Source organism: Crinia signifera, chromosome 8, assembly GCF_055691185.1.
Source record: "Crinia signifera chromosome 8, ASM5569118v1, whole genome shotgun sequence".
NCBI lineage: Eukaryota > Metazoa > Chordata > Amphibia > Anura > Myobatrachidae > Crinia > Crinia signifera.
Genome location: NC_139224.1, coordinates 65,183,171 through 65,198,442, shown reverse-complemented (window position 1 = coordinate 65,198,442; position 15,272 = coordinate 65,183,171). Strand labels below are relative to the sequence as shown.

The 15,272-nt window shown below is 39.3% G+C and overlaps 27 non-coding genes and 6 pseudogenes across 27 annotated transcripts; all 33 read left to right on the top strand.

Moving 5' to 3' along the window:
- The first annotated feature begins 126 nt into the window (after nt 1-126).
- On the top strand, nt 127-245 carry LOC146032892 (5S ribosomal RNA). The gene has a single exon (XR_014458305.1). It is a non-coding gene; the product is annotated as a 5S ribosomal RNA (ribosomal RNA).
- Nucleotides 246-590: 345 nt separating this feature from the next.
- LOC146031485 (5S ribosomal RNA) lies at nt 591-709 on the top strand. Its single transcript, XR_014456952.1, has one exon. It is a non-coding gene; the product is annotated as a 5S ribosomal RNA (ribosomal RNA).
- Nucleotides 710-1,051: 342 nt separating this feature from the next.
- On the top strand, nt 1,052-1,170 carry LOC146034605 (5S ribosomal RNA). The gene has a single exon (XR_014460010.1). It is a non-coding gene; the product is annotated as a 5S ribosomal RNA (ribosomal RNA).
- A 345-nt stretch (nt 1,171-1,515) lies between these two features.
- On the top strand, nt 1,516-1,634 carry LOC146032956 (5S ribosomal RNA). Its single transcript, XR_014458366.1, has one exon. It is a non-coding gene; the product is annotated as a 5S ribosomal RNA (ribosomal RNA).
- Nucleotides 1,635-1,979: 345 nt separating this feature from the next.
- LOC146030503 (5S ribosomal RNA) lies at nt 1,980-2,098 on the top strand. Its single transcript, XR_014455994.1, has one exon. It is a non-coding gene; the product is annotated as a 5S ribosomal RNA (ribosomal RNA).
- A 345-nt stretch (nt 2,099-2,443) lies between these two features.
- Nucleotides 2,444-2,562, top strand: LOC146030599 (5S ribosomal RNA). Its single transcript, XR_014456089.1, has one exon. It is a non-coding gene; the product is annotated as a 5S ribosomal RNA (ribosomal RNA).
- Nucleotides 2,563-2,906: 344 nt separating this feature from the next.
- LOC146029337 (5S ribosomal RNA) lies at nt 2,907-3,015 on the top strand (annotated as a pseudogene).
- Nucleotides 3,016-3,357: 342 nt separating this feature from the next.
- Nucleotides 3,358-3,476, top strand: LOC146032891 (5S ribosomal RNA). Its single transcript, XR_014458304.1, has one exon. It is a non-coding gene; the product is annotated as a 5S ribosomal RNA (ribosomal RNA).
- Nucleotides 3,477-3,821: 345 nt separating this feature from the next.
- LOC146032955 (5S ribosomal RNA) lies at nt 3,822-3,940 on the top strand. Its single transcript, XR_014458365.1, has one exon. It is a non-coding gene; the product is annotated as a 5S ribosomal RNA (ribosomal RNA).
- A 345-nt stretch (nt 3,941-4,285) lies between these two features.
- Nucleotides 4,286-4,404, top strand: LOC146030502 (5S ribosomal RNA). Its single transcript, XR_014455993.1, has one exon. It is a non-coding gene; the product is annotated as a 5S ribosomal RNA (ribosomal RNA).
- A 345-nt stretch (nt 4,405-4,749) lies between these two features.
- Nucleotides 4,750-4,868, top strand: LOC146030598 (5S ribosomal RNA). Its single transcript, XR_014456088.1, has one exon. It is a non-coding gene; the product is annotated as a 5S ribosomal RNA (ribosomal RNA).
- A 344-nt stretch (nt 4,869-5,212) lies between these two features.
- LOC146029336 (5S ribosomal RNA) lies at nt 5,213-5,321 on the top strand (annotated as a pseudogene).
- A 342-nt stretch (nt 5,322-5,663) lies between these two features.
- LOC146032890 (5S ribosomal RNA) lies at nt 5,664-5,782 on the top strand. The gene has a single exon (XR_014458303.1). It is a non-coding gene; the product is annotated as a 5S ribosomal RNA (ribosomal RNA).
- Nucleotides 5,783-6,127: 345 nt separating this feature from the next.
- LOC146032953 (5S ribosomal RNA) lies at nt 6,128-6,246 on the top strand. The gene has a single exon (XR_014458364.1). It is a non-coding gene; the product is annotated as a 5S ribosomal RNA (ribosomal RNA).
- Nucleotides 6,247-6,591: 345 nt separating this feature from the next.
- On the top strand, nt 6,592-6,710 carry LOC146030597 (5S ribosomal RNA). The gene has a single exon (XR_014456087.1). It is a non-coding gene; the product is annotated as a 5S ribosomal RNA (ribosomal RNA).
- A 350-nt stretch (nt 6,711-7,060) lies between these two features.
- Nucleotides 7,061-7,179, top strand: LOC146028332 (5S ribosomal RNA; annotated as a pseudogene).
- Nucleotides 7,180-7,521: 342 nt separating this feature from the next.
- LOC146032889 (5S ribosomal RNA) lies at nt 7,522-7,640 on the top strand. Its single transcript, XR_014458302.1, has one exon. It is a non-coding gene; the product is annotated as a 5S ribosomal RNA (ribosomal RNA).
- A 345-nt stretch (nt 7,641-7,985) lies between these two features.
- LOC146027334 (5S ribosomal RNA) lies at nt 7,986-8,104 on the top strand. Its single transcript, XR_014454738.1, has one exon. It is a non-coding gene; the product is annotated as a 5S ribosomal RNA (ribosomal RNA).
- Nucleotides 8,105-8,453: 349 nt separating this feature from the next.
- Nucleotides 8,454-8,572, top strand: LOC146032020 (5S ribosomal RNA). The gene has a single exon (XR_014457469.1). It is a non-coding gene; the product is annotated as a 5S ribosomal RNA (ribosomal RNA).
- A 350-nt stretch (nt 8,573-8,922) lies between these two features.
- Nucleotides 8,923-9,041, top strand: LOC146034527 (5S ribosomal RNA). The gene has a single exon (XR_014459931.1). It is a non-coding gene; the product is annotated as a 5S ribosomal RNA (ribosomal RNA).
- A 341-nt stretch (nt 9,042-9,382) lies between these two features.
- LOC146031757 (5S ribosomal RNA) lies at nt 9,383-9,501 on the top strand. The gene has a single exon (XR_014457214.1). It is a non-coding gene; the product is annotated as a 5S ribosomal RNA (ribosomal RNA).
- A 345-nt stretch (nt 9,502-9,846) lies between these two features.
- Nucleotides 9,847-9,955, top strand: LOC146029421 (5S ribosomal RNA; annotated as a pseudogene).
- Nucleotides 9,956-10,297: 342 nt separating this feature from the next.
- Nucleotides 10,298-10,416, top strand: LOC146034728 (5S ribosomal RNA). The gene has a single exon (XR_014460132.1). It is a non-coding gene; the product is annotated as a 5S ribosomal RNA (ribosomal RNA).
- Nucleotides 10,417-10,761: 345 nt separating this feature from the next.
- On the top strand, nt 10,762-10,880 carry LOC146034471 (5S ribosomal RNA). Its single transcript, XR_014459877.1, has one exon. It is a non-coding gene; the product is annotated as a 5S ribosomal RNA (ribosomal RNA).
- Nucleotides 10,881-11,222: 342 nt separating this feature from the next.
- LOC146028812 (5S ribosomal RNA) lies at nt 11,223-11,340 on the top strand (annotated as a pseudogene).
- A 345-nt stretch (nt 11,341-11,685) lies between these two features.
- Nucleotides 11,686-11,804, top strand: LOC146030596 (5S ribosomal RNA). The gene has a single exon (XR_014456086.1). It is a non-coding gene; the product is annotated as a 5S ribosomal RNA (ribosomal RNA).
- Nucleotides 11,805-12,149: 345 nt separating this feature from the next.
- LOC146032026 (5S ribosomal RNA) lies at nt 12,150-12,268 on the top strand. The gene has a single exon (XR_014457475.1). It is a non-coding gene; the product is annotated as a 5S ribosomal RNA (ribosomal RNA).
- A 342-nt stretch (nt 12,269-12,610) lies between these two features.
- LOC146033690 (5S ribosomal RNA) lies at nt 12,611-12,729 on the top strand. Its single transcript, XR_014459099.1, has one exon. It is a non-coding gene; the product is annotated as a 5S ribosomal RNA (ribosomal RNA).
- Nucleotides 12,730-13,074: 345 nt separating this feature from the next.
- LOC146027861 (5S ribosomal RNA) lies at nt 13,075-13,193 on the top strand (annotated as a pseudogene).
- Nucleotides 13,194-13,535: 342 nt separating this feature from the next.
- On the top strand, nt 13,536-13,654 carry LOC146034265 (5S ribosomal RNA). The gene has a single exon (XR_014459672.1). It is a non-coding gene; the product is annotated as a 5S ribosomal RNA (ribosomal RNA).
- Nucleotides 13,655-13,999: 345 nt separating this feature from the next.
- LOC146030686 (5S ribosomal RNA) lies at nt 14,000-14,118 on the top strand. The gene has a single exon (XR_014456176.1). It is a non-coding gene; the product is annotated as a 5S ribosomal RNA (ribosomal RNA).
- Nucleotides 14,119-14,464: 346 nt separating this feature from the next.
- On the top strand, nt 14,465-14,583 carry LOC146033239 (5S ribosomal RNA). Its single transcript, XR_014458649.1, has one exon. It is a non-coding gene; the product is annotated as a 5S ribosomal RNA (ribosomal RNA).
- Nucleotides 14,584-14,928: 345 nt separating this feature from the next.
- Nucleotides 14,929-15,047, top strand: LOC146033689 (5S ribosomal RNA). Its single transcript, XR_014459098.1, has one exon. It is a non-coding gene; the product is annotated as a 5S ribosomal RNA (ribosomal RNA).
- The last annotated feature ends 225 nt before the right edge of the window (nt 15,048-15,272 follow it).

The following is a 15,272-nucleotide window of genomic DNA, read 5'->3' as shown; positions in this document are numbered from 1 at the left end:
TGTCCTGTAGGTCTTTTTACATTACCAACACATGATTTTTTTCAGTAAGCCAAAACAGTTAGGAAACTTTTTTATTAACTTACCTGGTTATAGAAGTAGAAGAGGGCAAAAAAGTGCCTGTATCTCACCTACAGCCATACCACATTGGATATGCCTAATCTCGTCTGATCTTGGAAGCTAAGCAGTGTTGGGCCTGGTTAGTACTTGGGTGGGAGACCATATGGGAACACCAGGTGCTGTAGGTTTTTTCCCATTACTGGCAAATTGTTTTTATTCTCTAGCTATTTAAATTGGAAACTTTTTCTTTTTATTGCCGATACAGACATTTGGGAGAGGTCAAACAGACACAATAGTCATCACCTAAAGACTTACCACACTGTTTCGGCCCAATTCCAACTGCTTTTGGCAGCTAAACAGTGTTGAGCCTCTTTAGTAGATTAATTTGAGACCACCTGCTTATATCATGTCCTGTAGGTCTTTTTACATTACCAACACATGATTTTTTTCAGTAAGCCAAAACTGTTAGGAAACTTTTTTATTAGCTTACCTGGTTATAGAAGTAGAAGAGGGCAAAAAAGTGCTTGTATTTCACCTACAGCCATACCACATTGGATGCGCCCAATCTCGTCTGATCTTGGAAGCTAAGCAGTGTTGGGCCTGGTTAGTACTTGGGTGGGAGACCACATGGGAACACCCGGTGCTGTAGGATTTTTTCCATTACTGGCAAATTGTTTTTATTCGCTAGCTATTTAAATTGTAAACTTTTTTTTATTGCCAGTACAGACATTTGGAAGAGGTCAAACAGACACAATAGCCATCACCAAAAAACTTACCACATTGTTAAGGCCCAATTCCAACTGCTTTTGGCAGCTAAACAGTGTTGAGCCTTTTTAGTAGATTAATTTGAGACCACCTGCTTATATCATGTCCTGTAGGTCTTTTTACATTACCAACACATGATTTTTTTCAGTACGCCAAAACAGTTAGGAAACTTTTTTATTAGCTTACCTGGTTATAGAAGTAGAAGAGGGCAAAAAAGTGCCTGTATCTCACCTACAGCCATACCACATTGGATATGCCTAATCTCGTCTGATCTTGGAAGCTAAGCAGTGTTAGGCCTGGTTAGTACTTGGGTGGGAGACCATATGGGAACACCAGGTGCTGTAGGTTATTTCCCATTACTGGCAAATTGTTTTTATTCTCTAGCTATTTAAATTGGAAACTTATTCTTTTTATTGCCGATACAGACATTTGGGAGAGGTCAAACAGACACAATAGTCATCACCTAAAGACTTACCACACTGTTTCGGCCCAATTCCAACTGCTTTTGGCAGCTAAACAGTGTTGAGCCTCTTTAGTAGATTAATTTGAGACCACCTGCTTATATCATGTCATGTAGGTCTTTTTACATTACCAACACATGATTTTTTTCAGTAAGACAAAACAGTTAGGAAACTTTTTTATTAACTTACCTGGTTATAGAAGTAGAAGAGGGCAAAAAAGTGCCTGTATCTCACCTACAGCCATACCACATTGGATACGCCTAATCTCGTCTGATCTTGGAAGCTAAGCAGTGTTGGGCTTGGTTAGTACTTGGGTGGGAGACCATATGGGAACACCAGGTGCTGTAGGTTTTTTCCCATTACTGGCAAATTGTTTTTATTCTCTAGCTATTTAAATTGGAAACTTTTTCTTTTTATTGCCGATACAGACATTTGGGAGAGGTCAAACAGACACAATAGTCATCACCTAAAGACTTACCACACTGTTTCGGCCCAATTCCAACTGCTTTTGGCAGCTAAACAGTGTTGAGCCTTTTTAGTAGATTAATTTGGGACCACCTGCTTATATCATGTCCTGTAGGTCTTTTTACATTACCAACACATGATTTTTTTCAGTAAGCCAAAACAGTTAGGAAACATTTTTATTAGCTTACCTGGTTATAGAAGTAGAAGAGGGCAAAATAGTGCCTGTATCTCACCTACAGCCATACCACATTGGATACGCCCAATCTCGTCTGATCTTGGAAGCTAAGCAGTGTTGGGCCTGGTTAGTACTTGGGTGGGAGACCATATGGGAAAACCAGGTGCTGTAGGTTTTTTCCGATTACTGGCAAATTGTTTTTATTCTCTAGCTATTTAAATTGGAAACTTTTTCTTTTTATTGCCGATACAGACATTTGGGAGAGGTCAAACAGACACAATAGTCATCACCTAAAGACTTACCACACTGTTTCGGCCCAATTCCAACTGCTTTTGGCAGCTAAACAGTGTTGAGCCTCTTTAGTAGATTAATTTGAGACCACCTGCTTATATCATGTCATGTAGGTCTTTTTACATTACCAACACATGATTTTTTTCAGTAAGCCAATACAGTTAGGAAACTTTTTTATTAACTTACCTGGTTATAGAAGTAGAAGAGGGCAAAAAAGTGCGTGTATCTCACCTACAGCCATACCACATTGGATACGCCCAATCTCGTCTGATCTTGGAAGCTAAGCAGTGTTGGGCCTGGTTAGTACTTAGGTGGGAGACCACATGGGAACACCAGGTGCTGTAGGTTTTTTCCCATTACTGGCAATTTTTTTGATTCTCTAGCTATTTAAATTGGAAACTTTTTCTTTTTATTGCCGATACAGACATTTGGAAGAGGTCAAACAGACACAATAGCCATCACCTAAAAACTTACCACACTGTTTCGGCCCAATTCCAACTGCTTTTGGCAGCTAAACAGTGTTGAGCCTCTTTAGTAGATTAATTTGAGACCACCTGCTTATATCATGTCCTGTAGGTCTTTTTACATTACCAACACATGATTTTTTTCAGTAAGCCAAAACTGTTAGGAAACTTTTTTATTAGCTTACCTGGTTATAGAAGTAGAAGAGGGCAAAAAAGTGCTTGTATTTCACCTACAGCCATACCACATTGGTTACGCCTGATCTTGGAAGCTAAGCAGTGTTGGGCCTGGTTAGTACTTGGGTGGGAGACCACATGGGAACACCCGGTGCTGTAGGATTTTTTCCATTACTGGCAAATTGTTTTTATTCGCTAGCTATTTAAATTGTAAACTTTTTTTTATTGCCAGTACAGACATTTGGAAGAGGTCAAACAGACACAATAGCCATCACCAAAAAACTTACCACATTGTTAAGGCCCAATTCCAACTGCTTTTGGCAGCTAAACAGTGTTGAGCCTTTTTAGTAGATTAATTTGAGACCACCTGCTTATATCATGTCCTGTAGGTCTTTTTACATTACCAACACATGATTTTTTTCAGTACGCCAAAACAGTTAGGAAACTTTTTTATTAGCTTACCTGGTTATAGAAGTAGAAGAGGGCAAAAAAGTGCCTGTATCTCACCTACAGCCATACCACATTGGATATGCCTAATCTCGTCTGATCTTGGAAGCTAAGCAGTGTTGGGCCTGGTTAGTACTTGGGTGGGAGACCATATGGGAACACCAGGTGCTGTAGGTTATTTCCCATTACTGGCAAATTGTTTTTATTCTCTAGCTATTTAAATTGGAAACTTATTCTTTTTATTGCCGATACAGACATTTGGGAGAGGTCAAACAGACACAATAGTCATCACCTAAAGACTTACCACACTGTTTCGGCCCAATTCCAACTGCTTTTGGCAGCTAAACAGTGTTGAGCCTCTTTAGTAGATTAATTTGAGACCACCTGCTTATATCATGTCATGTAGGTCTTTTTACATTACCAACACATGATTTTTTTCAGTAAGACAAAACAGTTAGGAAACTTTTTTATTAACTTACCTGGTTATAGAAGTAGAAGAGGGCAAAAAAGTGCCTGTATCTCACCTACAGCCATACCACATTGGATACGCCTAATCTCGTCTGATCTTGGAAGCTAAGCAGTGTTGGGCTTGGTTAGTACTTGGGTGGGAGACCATATGGGAACACCAGGTGCTGTAGGTTTTTTCCCATTACTGGCAAATTGTTTTTATTCTCTAGCTATTTAAATTGGAAACTTTTTCTTTTTATTGCCGATACAGACATTTGGGAGAGGTCAAACAGACACAATAGTCATCACCTAAAGACTTACCACTCTGTTTCGGCCCAATTCCAACTGCTTTTGGCAGCTAAACAGTGTTGAGCCTCTTTAGTAGATTAATTTGAGACCACCTGCTTATATCATGTCATGTAGGTCTTTTTACATTACCAACACATGATTTTTTTCAGTAAGCCAATACAGTTAGGAAACTTTTTTATTAACTTACCTGGTTATAGAAGTAGAAGAGGGCAAAAAAGTGCCTGTATCTCACCTACAGCCATACCACATTGGATACGCCCAATCTCGTCTGATCTTGGAAGCTAAGCAGTGTTGGGCCTGGTTAGTACTTGGGTGGGAGACCATATGGGAAAACCAGGTGCTGTAGGTTTTTTCCGATTACTGGCAAATTGTTTTTATTCTCTAGCTATTTAAATTGGAAACTTTTTCTTTTTATTGCCGATACAGACATTTGGGAGAGGTCAAACAGACACAATAGTCATCACCTAAAGACTTACCACACTGTTTCGGCCCAATTCCAACTGCTTTTGGCAGCTAAACAGTGTTGAGCCTCTTTAGTAGATTAATTTGAGACCACCTGCTTATATCATGTCATGTAGGTCTTTTTACATTACCAACACATGATTTTTTTCAGTAAGCCAATACAGTTAGGAAACTTTTTTATTAACTTACCTGGTTATAGAAGTAGAAGAGGGCAAAAAAGTGCGTGTATCTCACCTACAGCCATACCACATTGGATACGCCCAATCTCGTCTGATCTTGGAAGCTAAGCAGTGTTGGGCCTGGTTAGTACTTAGGTGGGAGACCACATGGGAACACCAGGTGCTGTAGGTTTTTTCCCATTACTGGCAATTTTTTTGATTCTCTAGCTATTTAAATTGGAAACTTTTTCTTTTTATTGCCGATACAGACATTTGGAAGAGGTCAAACAGACACAATAGCCATCACCTAAAAACTTACCACACTGTTTCGGCCCAATTCCAACTGCTTTTGGCAGCTAAACAGTGTTGAGCCTCTTTAGTAGATTAATTTGAGACCACCTGCTTATATCATGTCCTGTAGGTCTTTTTACATTACCAACACATGATTTTTTTCAGTAAGCCAAAACTGTTAGGAAACTTTTTTATTAGCTTACCTGGTTATAGAAGTAGAAGAGGGCAAAAAAGTGCTTGTATTTCACCTACAGCCATACCACATTGGTTACGCCTGATCTTGGAAGCTAAGCAGTGTTGGGCCTGGTTAGTACTTGGGTGGGAGACCACATGGGAACACCCGGTGCTGTAGGATTTTTTCCATTACTGGCAAATTGTTTTTATTCGCTAGCTATTTAAATTGTAAACTTTTTTTTATTGCCAGTACAGACATTTGGAAGAGGTCAAACAGACACAATAGCCATCACCAAAAAACTTACCACATTGTTAAGGCCCAATTCCAACTGCTTTTGGCAGCTAAACAGTGTTGAGCCTTTTTAGTAGATTAATTTGAGACCACCTGCTTATATCATGTCCTGTAGGTCTTTTTACATTACCAACACATGATTTTTTTCAGTACGCCAAAACAGTTAGGAAACTTTTTTATTAGCTTACCTGGTTATAGAAGTAGAAGAGGGCAAAAAAGTGCCTGTATCTCACCTACAGCCATACCACATTGGATATGCCTAATCTCGTCTGATCTTGGAAGCTAAGCAGTGTTGGGCCTGGTTAGTACTTGGGTGGGAGACCATATGGGAACACCAGGTGCTGTAGGTTATTTCCCATTACTGGCAAATTGTTTTTATTCTCTAGCTATTTAAATTGGAAACTTATTCTTTTTATTGCCGATACAGACATTTGGGAGAGGTCAAACAGACACAATAGTCATCACCTAAAGACTTACCACACTGTTTCGGCCCAATTCCAACTGCTTTTGGCAGCTAAACAGTGTTGAGCCTCTTTAGTAGATTAATTTGAGACCACCTGCTTATATCATGTCATGTAGGTCTTTTTACATTACCAACACATGATTTTTTTCAGTAAGACAAAACAGTTAGGAAACTTTTTTATTAACTTACCTGGTTATAGAAGTAGAAGAGGGCAAAAAAGTGCCTGTATCTCACCTACAGCCATACCACATTGGATACGCCTAATCTCGTCTGATCTTGGAAGCTAAGCAGTGTTGGGCTTGGTTAGTACTTGGGTGGGAGACCATATGGGAACACCAGGTGCTGTAGGTTTTTTCCCATTACTGGCAAATTGTTTTTATTCTCTAGCTATTTAAATTGGAAACTTTTTCTTTTTATTGCCGATACAGACATTTGGGAGAGGTCAAACAGACACAATAGTCATCACCTAAAGACTTACCACTCTGTTTCGGCCCAATTCCAACTGCTTTTGGCAGCTAAACAGTGTTGAGCCTCTTTAGTAGATTAATTTGAGACCACCTGCTTATATCATGTCATGTAGGTCTTTTTACATTACCAACACATGATTTTTTTCAGTAAGCCAATACAGTTAGGAAACTTTTTTATTAACTTACCTGGTTATAGAAGTAGAAGAGGGCAAAAAAGTGCCTGTATCTCACCTACAGCCATACCACATTGGATACGCCCAATCTCGTCTGATCTTGGAAGCTAAGCAGTGTTGGGCCTGGTTAGTACTTAGGTGGGAGACCACATGGGAACACCAGGTGCTGTAGGTTTTTTCCCATTACTGGCAAATTGTTTTGATTCTCTAGCTATTTACTGTAAATTGGAAACTTTTTCTTTTTATTGCCGATACAGACATTTGGAAGAGGTCAAACAGACACAATAGCCATCACCTAAAAACTTACCACACTGTTTCGGCCCAATTCCAACTGCTTTTGGCAGCTAAACAGTGTTGAGCCTCTTTAGTAGATTAATTTGAGACCACCTGCTTATATCATGTCCTGTAGGTCTTTTTACATTACCAACACATGATTTTTTTCAGTAAGCCAAAACTGTTAGGAAACTTTTTTATTAGCTTACCTGGTTATAGAAGTAGAAGAGGGCAAAAAAGTGCCTGTATCTCACCTACAGCCATACCACATTGGATATGCCTAATCTCGTCTGATCTTGGAAGCTAAGCAGCGTTGGGCCTGGTTAGTAATTGGGTGGGAGACCACATGGGAACACCCGGTGCTGTAGGATTTTTTCCATTACTGGCAAATTGTTTTTATTCGCTAGCTATTTAAATTGTAAACTTTTTTTTATTGCCAGTACAGACATTTGGAAGAGGTCAAACAGACACAATAGCCATCACCAAAAAACTTACCACATTGTTAAGGCCCAATTCCAACTGCTTTTGGCAGCTAAACAGTGTTGAGCCTTTTTAGTAGATTAATTTGAGACCACCTGCTTATATCATGTCCTGTAGGTCTTTTTACATTACCAACACATGATTTTTTTCAGTACGCCAAAACAGTTAGGAAACTTTTTTATTAGCTTACCTGGTTATAGAAGTAGAAGAGGGCAAAAAAGTGCCTGTATCTCACCTACAGCCATACCACATTGGATATGCCTAATCTCGTCTGATCTTGGAAGCTAAGCAGTGTTGGGCCTGGTTAGTACTTGGGTGGGAGACCATATGGGAACACCAGGTGCTGTAGGTTTTTTCCCATTACTGGCAAATTGTTTTTATTCTCTAGCTATTTAAATTGGAAACTTATTCTTTTTATTGCCGATACAGACATTTGGGAGAGGTCAAACAGACACAATAGTCATCACCTAAAGACTTACCACACTGTTTCGGCCCAATTCCAACTGCTTTTGGCAGCTAAACAGTGTTGAGCCTCTTTAGTAGATTAATTTGAGACCACCTGCTTATATCATGTCATGTAGGTCTTTTTACATTACCAACACATGATTTTTTTCAGTAAGCCAAAACAGTTAGGAAACTTTTTTATTAACTTACCTGGTTATAGAAGTAGAAGAGGGCAAAAAAGTGCCTGTATCTCACCTACAGCCATACCACATTGGATACGCCTAATCTCGTCTGATCTTGGAAGCTAAGCAGTGTTGGGATTGGTTAGTACTTGGGTGGGAGACCATATGGGAACACCAGGTGCTGTAGGTTTTTTCCCATTACTGGCAAATTGTTTTTATTCTCTAGCTATTTAAATTGGAAACTTTTTCTTTTTATTGCCTATACATACAGACATTTGGGAGAGGTCAAACAGACACAATAGTCATCACCTAAAGACTTACCACTCTGTTTCGGCCCAATTCCAACTGCTTTTGGCAGCTAAACAGTGTTGAGCCTCTTTAGTAGATTAATTTGAGACCACCTGCTTATATCATGTCATGTAGGTCTTTTTACATTACCAACACATGATTTTTTTCAGTAAGCCAATACAGTTAGGAAACTTTTTTATTAACTTACCTGGTTATAGAAGTAGAAGAGGGCAAAAAAGTGCCTGTATCTCACCTACAGCCATACCACATTGGATACGCCCAATCTCGTCTGATCTTGGAAGCTAAGCAGTGTTGGGCCTGGTTAGTATTTAGGTGGGAGACCACATGGGAACACCAGGTGCTGTAGGTTTTTTCCCATTACTGGCAAATTGTTTTGATTCTCTAGCTATTTACTGTAAATTGGAAACTTTTTCTTTTTATTGCCGATACAGACATTTGGAAGAGGTCAAACAGACACAATAGCCATCACCTAAAAACTTACCACACTGTTTCGGCCCAATTCCAACTGCTTTTGGCAGCTAAACAGTGTTGAGCCTCTTTAGTAGATTAATTTGAGACCACCTGCTTATATCATGTCCTGTAGGTCTTTTTACATTACCAACACATGATTTTTTTCAGTAAGCCAAAACTGTTAGGAAACTTTTTTATTAGCTTACCTGGTTATAGAAGTAGAAGAGGGCAAAAAAGTGCTTGTATTTCACCTACAGCCATACCCTATTGGATACGCCCAATCTCATCTGATCTTGGAAGCTAAGCAGTGTTGGGTCTGGTTAGTACTTGGGTGGGAGACCACATGGGAACACCCGGTGCTGTAGGATTTTTTCCATTACTGGCAAATTGTTTTTTTTCTCTAGCTATTTAAATTGGAAACTTTTTTTATTGCCAGTACAGACATTTGGAAGAGGTCAAACAGACACAATAGCCATCACCTAAAAACTTACCACATTGTTAAGGCCCAATTCCAACTGCTTTTGGCAGCTAAACAGTGTTGAGCCTTTTTAGTAGATTAATTTGAGACCACCTGCTTATATCATGTCCTGTAGGTCTTTTTTCATTACCAACACATGATTTTTTTCAGTAAGCCAAAACAGTTAGGAAACATTTTTATTAGCTTACCTGGTTATAGAAGTAGAAGAGGGCAAAATAGTGCCTGTATCTCACCTACAGCCATACCACATTGGATGCGTCCAATCTCGTCTGATCTTGGAAGCTAAGCAGTGTTGGGCCTGGTTAGTACTTGGGTGGGAGACCATATGGGAACACCAGGTGCTGTAGGTTTTTTCCCATTACTGGCAAATTGTTTTGATTCTCTAGCTATTTAAATTGGAAAAATTTTCTTTTTATTGCCGATACAGACATTTGGAAGAGGTCAAACAGACACAATAGCCATCACCTAAAAACTTAACACACTGTTTCGGCCCAATTCCAACTGCTTTTAGCAGCTAAACAGTGTTGAGCCTCTTTAGTAGATTAATTTGAGACCACCTGCTTATATCATGTCCTGTATGTCTTTTTACATTACCAACACATGATTTTTTTCAGTAAGCCAAAACTGTTAGGAAACTTTTTTATTAGCTTACCTGGTTATAGAAGTAGAAGAGGGCAAAAAAGTGCTTGTATTTCACCTACAGCCATGCCACATTGGATACGCCTGATCTTGGAAGCTAAGCAGTGTTGGGCCTGGTTAGTACTTGGGTGGGAGACCACATGGGAACACCCGGTGCTGTAGGATTTTTTCCATTACTGGCAAATTGTTTTTATTCTCTAGCTATTTAAATTGGAAACTTTTTTTTATTGCCAGTACAGACATTTGGAAGAGGTCAAACAGACACAATAGCCATCACCTAAAAACTTACCACATTGTTAAGGCCCAATTCCAACTGCTTTTGGCAGCTAAACAGTGTTGAGCCTTTTTAGTAGATTAATTTGAGACCACCTGCTTATATCATGTCCTGTAGGTCTTTTTACATTACCAACACATGATTTTTTTCAGTAAGCCAAAACAGTTAGGAAACATTTTTATTAGCTTACCTGGTTATAGAAGTAGAAGAGGGCAAAATAGTGCCTGTATCTCACATACAGCCATACCACATTGGATACGCCCAATCTCATCTGATCTTGGAAGCTAAGCAGTGTGTGGCCTGGTTAGTACTTGGGTGGGAGACCATATGGGAACACCAGGTGCTGTAGGTTTTTTCCCATTACTGGCAAATTGTTTTTATTCTCTAGCTATTTAAATTGGAAACTTTTTCTTTTTATTGCCGATACAGACATTTGGGAGAGGTCAAACAGACACAATAGTCATCACCTAAAGACTTACCACACTGTTTCGGCCCAATTCCAACTGCTTTTGGCAGCTAATCAGTGTTGAGCCTCTTTAGTAGATTAATTTGAGACCACCTGCTTATATCATGTCATGTAGGTCTTTTTACATTACCAACACATGATTTTTTTCAGTAAGCCAAAAAAGTTAGGAAACTTTTTTATTAACTTACCTGGTTATAGAAGTAGAAGAGGGCAAAAAAGTGCCTGTATCTCACCTACAGCCATACCACATTGGATATGCCTAATCTCGTCTGATCTTGGAAGCTAAGCAGTGTTGGGCCTGGTTAGTACTTGGGTGGGAGACCATATGGGAACACCCGGTGCTGTAGGATTTTTTCCATTACTGGCAAATTGTTTTTATTCTCTAGCTATTTAAATTGGAATCTTTTTTTTATTGCCAGTACAGACATTTGGAAGAGGTCAAACAGACATAATAGCCATCACCTAAAAACTTACCACATTGTTAAGGCCCAATTCCAACTGCTTTTGGCAGCTAAACAGTGTTGAGCCTCTTTAGTAGATTAATTTGAGACCACCTGCTTATATCATGTCCTGTAGGTCTTTTTACATTACCAACACATGATTTTTTTCAGTAAGCCAAAACAGTTAGGAAACTTTTTTATTAACTTACCTGGTTATAGAAGTAGAAGAGGGCAAAAAAGTGCCTGTATCTCACCTACAGCCATACCACATTGGATATGCCTAATCTCGTCTGATCTTGGAAGCTTAGCAGTGTTGGCCTGGTTAGTACTTGGGTGGGAGACCATATGGGAACACCAGGTGCTGTAGGTTTTTTCCCATTACTGGCAAATTGTTTTTATTCTCTAGCTATTTAAATTGGAAATTTTTTCTTTTTATTGCCGATACAGACATTTGGGAGAGGTCAAACAGACACAATAGTCATCACCTAAAGACTTACCACACTGTTTCGGCCCAATTCCAACTGCTTTTGGCAGCTAAACAGTGTTGAGCCTCTTTAGTAGATTAATTTGAGACCACCTGCTTATATCATGTCATGTAGGTCTTTTTACATTACCAACACATGATTTTTTTCTGTAAGCCAATACAGTTAGGAAACTTTTTTATTAACTTACCTGGTTATAGAAGTAAAAGAGGGCAAAAAAGTGCCTGTATCTCACCTACAGCCATACCACATTGGATACGCCCAATCTCGTCTGATCTTGGAAGCTAAGCAGTGTTGGGCCTGGTTAGTACTTAGGTGGGAGACCACATGGGAACACCAGGTGCTGTAGGTTTTTTCCCATTACTGGCAAATTGTTTTTATTCTCTAGCTATTTAAATTGGAAACTTTTTCATTTTATTGCCGATACAGACATTTGGAAGAGGTCAAACAGACACAATAGCCATCACCTAAAGACTTACCACACTGTTTCGGCCCAATTCCAACTGCTTTTGGCAGCTAAACAGTGTTGAGCCTCTTTAGTAGATTAATTTGAGACCACCTGCTTATATCATGTCCTGTAGGTCTTTTTACATTACCAACACATGATTTTTTTCAGTAAGCCAAAACAGTTAGGAAACTTTTTTATTAACTTACCTGGTAATAGAAGTAGAAGAGGGCAAAAAAGTGCCTGTATCTCACCTACAGCCATACCACATTGGATACGCCCAATCTCGTCTGATCTTGGAAGCTAAGCAATGTTGGGCCTGGTTAGTACTTAGGTGGGAGACCACATGGGAACACCAGGTTCTGTAGGTTTTTTCCCATTACTGTCAAATTGTTTTTATTCTCTAGCTATTTAAATTGGAAACTTTTTTTTATTGCCAGTACAGACATTTGGAAGAGGTCAAACAGACACAATAGCCATCACCTAAAAACTTACCACATTGTTAAGGCCCAATTCCAACTGCTTTTGGCAGCTAAACAGTGTTGAGCCTCTTTAGTAGATTAATTTGAGACCACCTGCTTATATCATGTCCTGTAGGTCTTTTTACATTACCAACACATGATTTTTTTCAGTAAGCCAAAACAGTTAGGAAACATTTTTATTAGCTTACCTGGTTATAGAAGTAGAAGAGGGCAAAATAGTGCCTGTATCTCACATACAGCCATACCACATTGGATACGCCCAATCTCATCTGATCTTGGAAGCTAAGCAGTGTTGGGCCTGGTTAGTTCTTGGGTGGGAGACCATATGGGAACACCAGGTGCTGTAGGTTTTTTCCCATTACTGGCAAATTGTTTTTATTCTCTAGCTATTTAAATTGGAAACTTTTTCTTTTTATTGCCGATACAGACATTTGGAAGAGGTCAAACAGACACAATAGCCATCACCTAAAAACTTACCACACTGTTTCGGCCCAATTCCAACTGCTTTTGGCAGCTAAACAGTGTTGAGCCTTTTTAGTAGATTAATTTGAGACCACCTGCTTATATCATGTCCTGTAGGTCTTTTTACATTACCAACACATGATTTTTTTCAGTAAGCCAAAACTGTTAGGAAACTTTTTTATTAGCTTACCTGGTTATAGAAGTAGAAGAGGGCAAAAAAGTGGCTGTATTTCACCTACAGCCATAGCACATTGGATACGCCCAATCTCGTCTGATCTTGGAAGCTAAGCAGTGTTGGGCCTGGTTAGTACTTGGGTGGGAGACCACATGGGAACACCCGGTCCTGTAGGATTTTTTCCATTACTGGCAAATTGTTTTTATTCTCTAGCTATTTAAATTGGAAACTTTTTTTTATTGCCAGTACAGACATTTGGAAGAGGTCAAACAGACACAATAGCCATCACCTAAAAACTTACCACATTGTTAAGGCCCAATTCCAACTGCTTTTGGCAGCTAAACAGTGTTGAGCCTCTTTAGTAGATTAATTTGAGACCACCTGCTTATATCATGTCCTGTAGGTCTTTTTACATTACCAACACATGATTTTTTTCAGTAAGCCAAAACAGTTAGGAAACATTTTTATTAGCTTACCTGTTTATAGAAGTAGAAGAGGGCAAAATAGTGCCTGTATCTCACATACAGCCATACCACATTGGATACGCCCAATCTCGTCTGATCTTGGAAGCTAAGCAGTGTTGGGCCTGGTTAGTACTTAGGTGGGAGACCACATGGGAACACCAGGTTCTGTAGGTTTTTTCCCATTACTGGCAAATTGTTTTGATTCTCTAGCTATTTAAATTGGAAACTTTTTCTTTTTATTGCCGATACAGACATTTGGAAGAGTTCAAACAGACACAATAGCCATCACCTAAAAACTTACCACACTGTTTCGGCCCAATTCCAACTGCTTTTGGCAGCTAAACAGTGTTGAGCCTCTTTAGTAGATTAATTTGAGACCACCTGCTTATATCATGTCCTGTAGGTCTTTTTACATTACCAACACATGATTTTTTTCAGTAAGCCAAAACAGTTAGGAAACATTTTTATTAGCTTACCTGGTTATAGAAGTAGAAGAGGGCAAAATAGTGCCTGTATCTCACCTACAGCCATACCACATTGGATACGCCCAATCTCGTCTGATCTTGGAAGCTAAGCAGTGTTGGGCCTGGTTAGTACTTGGGTGGGAGACCATATGGGAACACCAGGTGCTGTAGGTTTTTTCCCATTACTGGCAAATTGTTTTTATTCTCTAGCTATTTAAATTGGAAACTTTTTCTTTTTATTGCCGATACAGACATTTGGGAGAGGTCAAACAGACACAATAGTCATCACCTAAAGACTTACCACACTGTTTCGGCCCAATTCCAACTGCTTTTGGCAGCTAAACAGTGTTGAGCCTCTTTAGTAGATTAATTTGAGACCACCTGCTTATATCATGTCATGTAGGTCTTTTTACATTACCAACACATGATTTTTTTCAGTAAGCCAAAACAGTTAGGAAACTTTTTTATTAACTTACCTGGTTATAGAAGTAGAAGAGGGCAAAAAAAGTGCCTGTATCTCACCTACAGCCATACCACATTGGATATGCCTAATCTCGTTTGATCTTGGAAGCTAAGCAGTGTTGGGCCTGGTTAGTACTTGGGTGGGAGACCATATGGGAACACCAGGTGCTGTAGGTTTTTTCCCATTACTGGCAAATTGTTTTTATTCTCTAGCTATTTAAATTGGAAACTTTTTCTTTTTATTGCCGATACATACATTTGGGAGAGGTCAAACAGACACAATAGTCATCACCTAAAGACTTACCACACTGTTTCGGCCCAATTCCAACTGCTTTTGGCAGCTAAACAGTGTTGAGCCTCTTTAGTAGATTAATTTGAGACCACCTGCTTATATCATGTCCTGTAGGTCTTTTTACATTACCAACACATGATTTTTTTCAGTAAGCCAAAACAGTTAGGAAACATTTTTATTAGCTTACCTGGTTATAGAAGTAGAAGAGGGCAAAATAGTGCCTGTATCTCACATACAGCCATACCACATTGGATACGCCCAATCTCATCTGATCTTGGAAGCTAAGCAGTGTTGGGCCTGGTTAGTTCTTGGGTGGGAGACCATATGGGAACACCAGGTGCTGTAGGTTTTTTCCCATTACTGGCAAATTGTTTTTATTCTCTAGCTATTTAAATTGGAAACTTTTTCTTTTTATTGCCGATACAGACATTTGGAAGAGGTCAAACAGACACAATAGCCATCACCTAAAAACTTACCACACTGTTTCGGCCCAATTCCAACTGCTTTTGGCAGCTAAACAGTGTTGAGCCTTTTTAGTAGATTAATTTGAGACCACCTGCTTATATCATGTCCT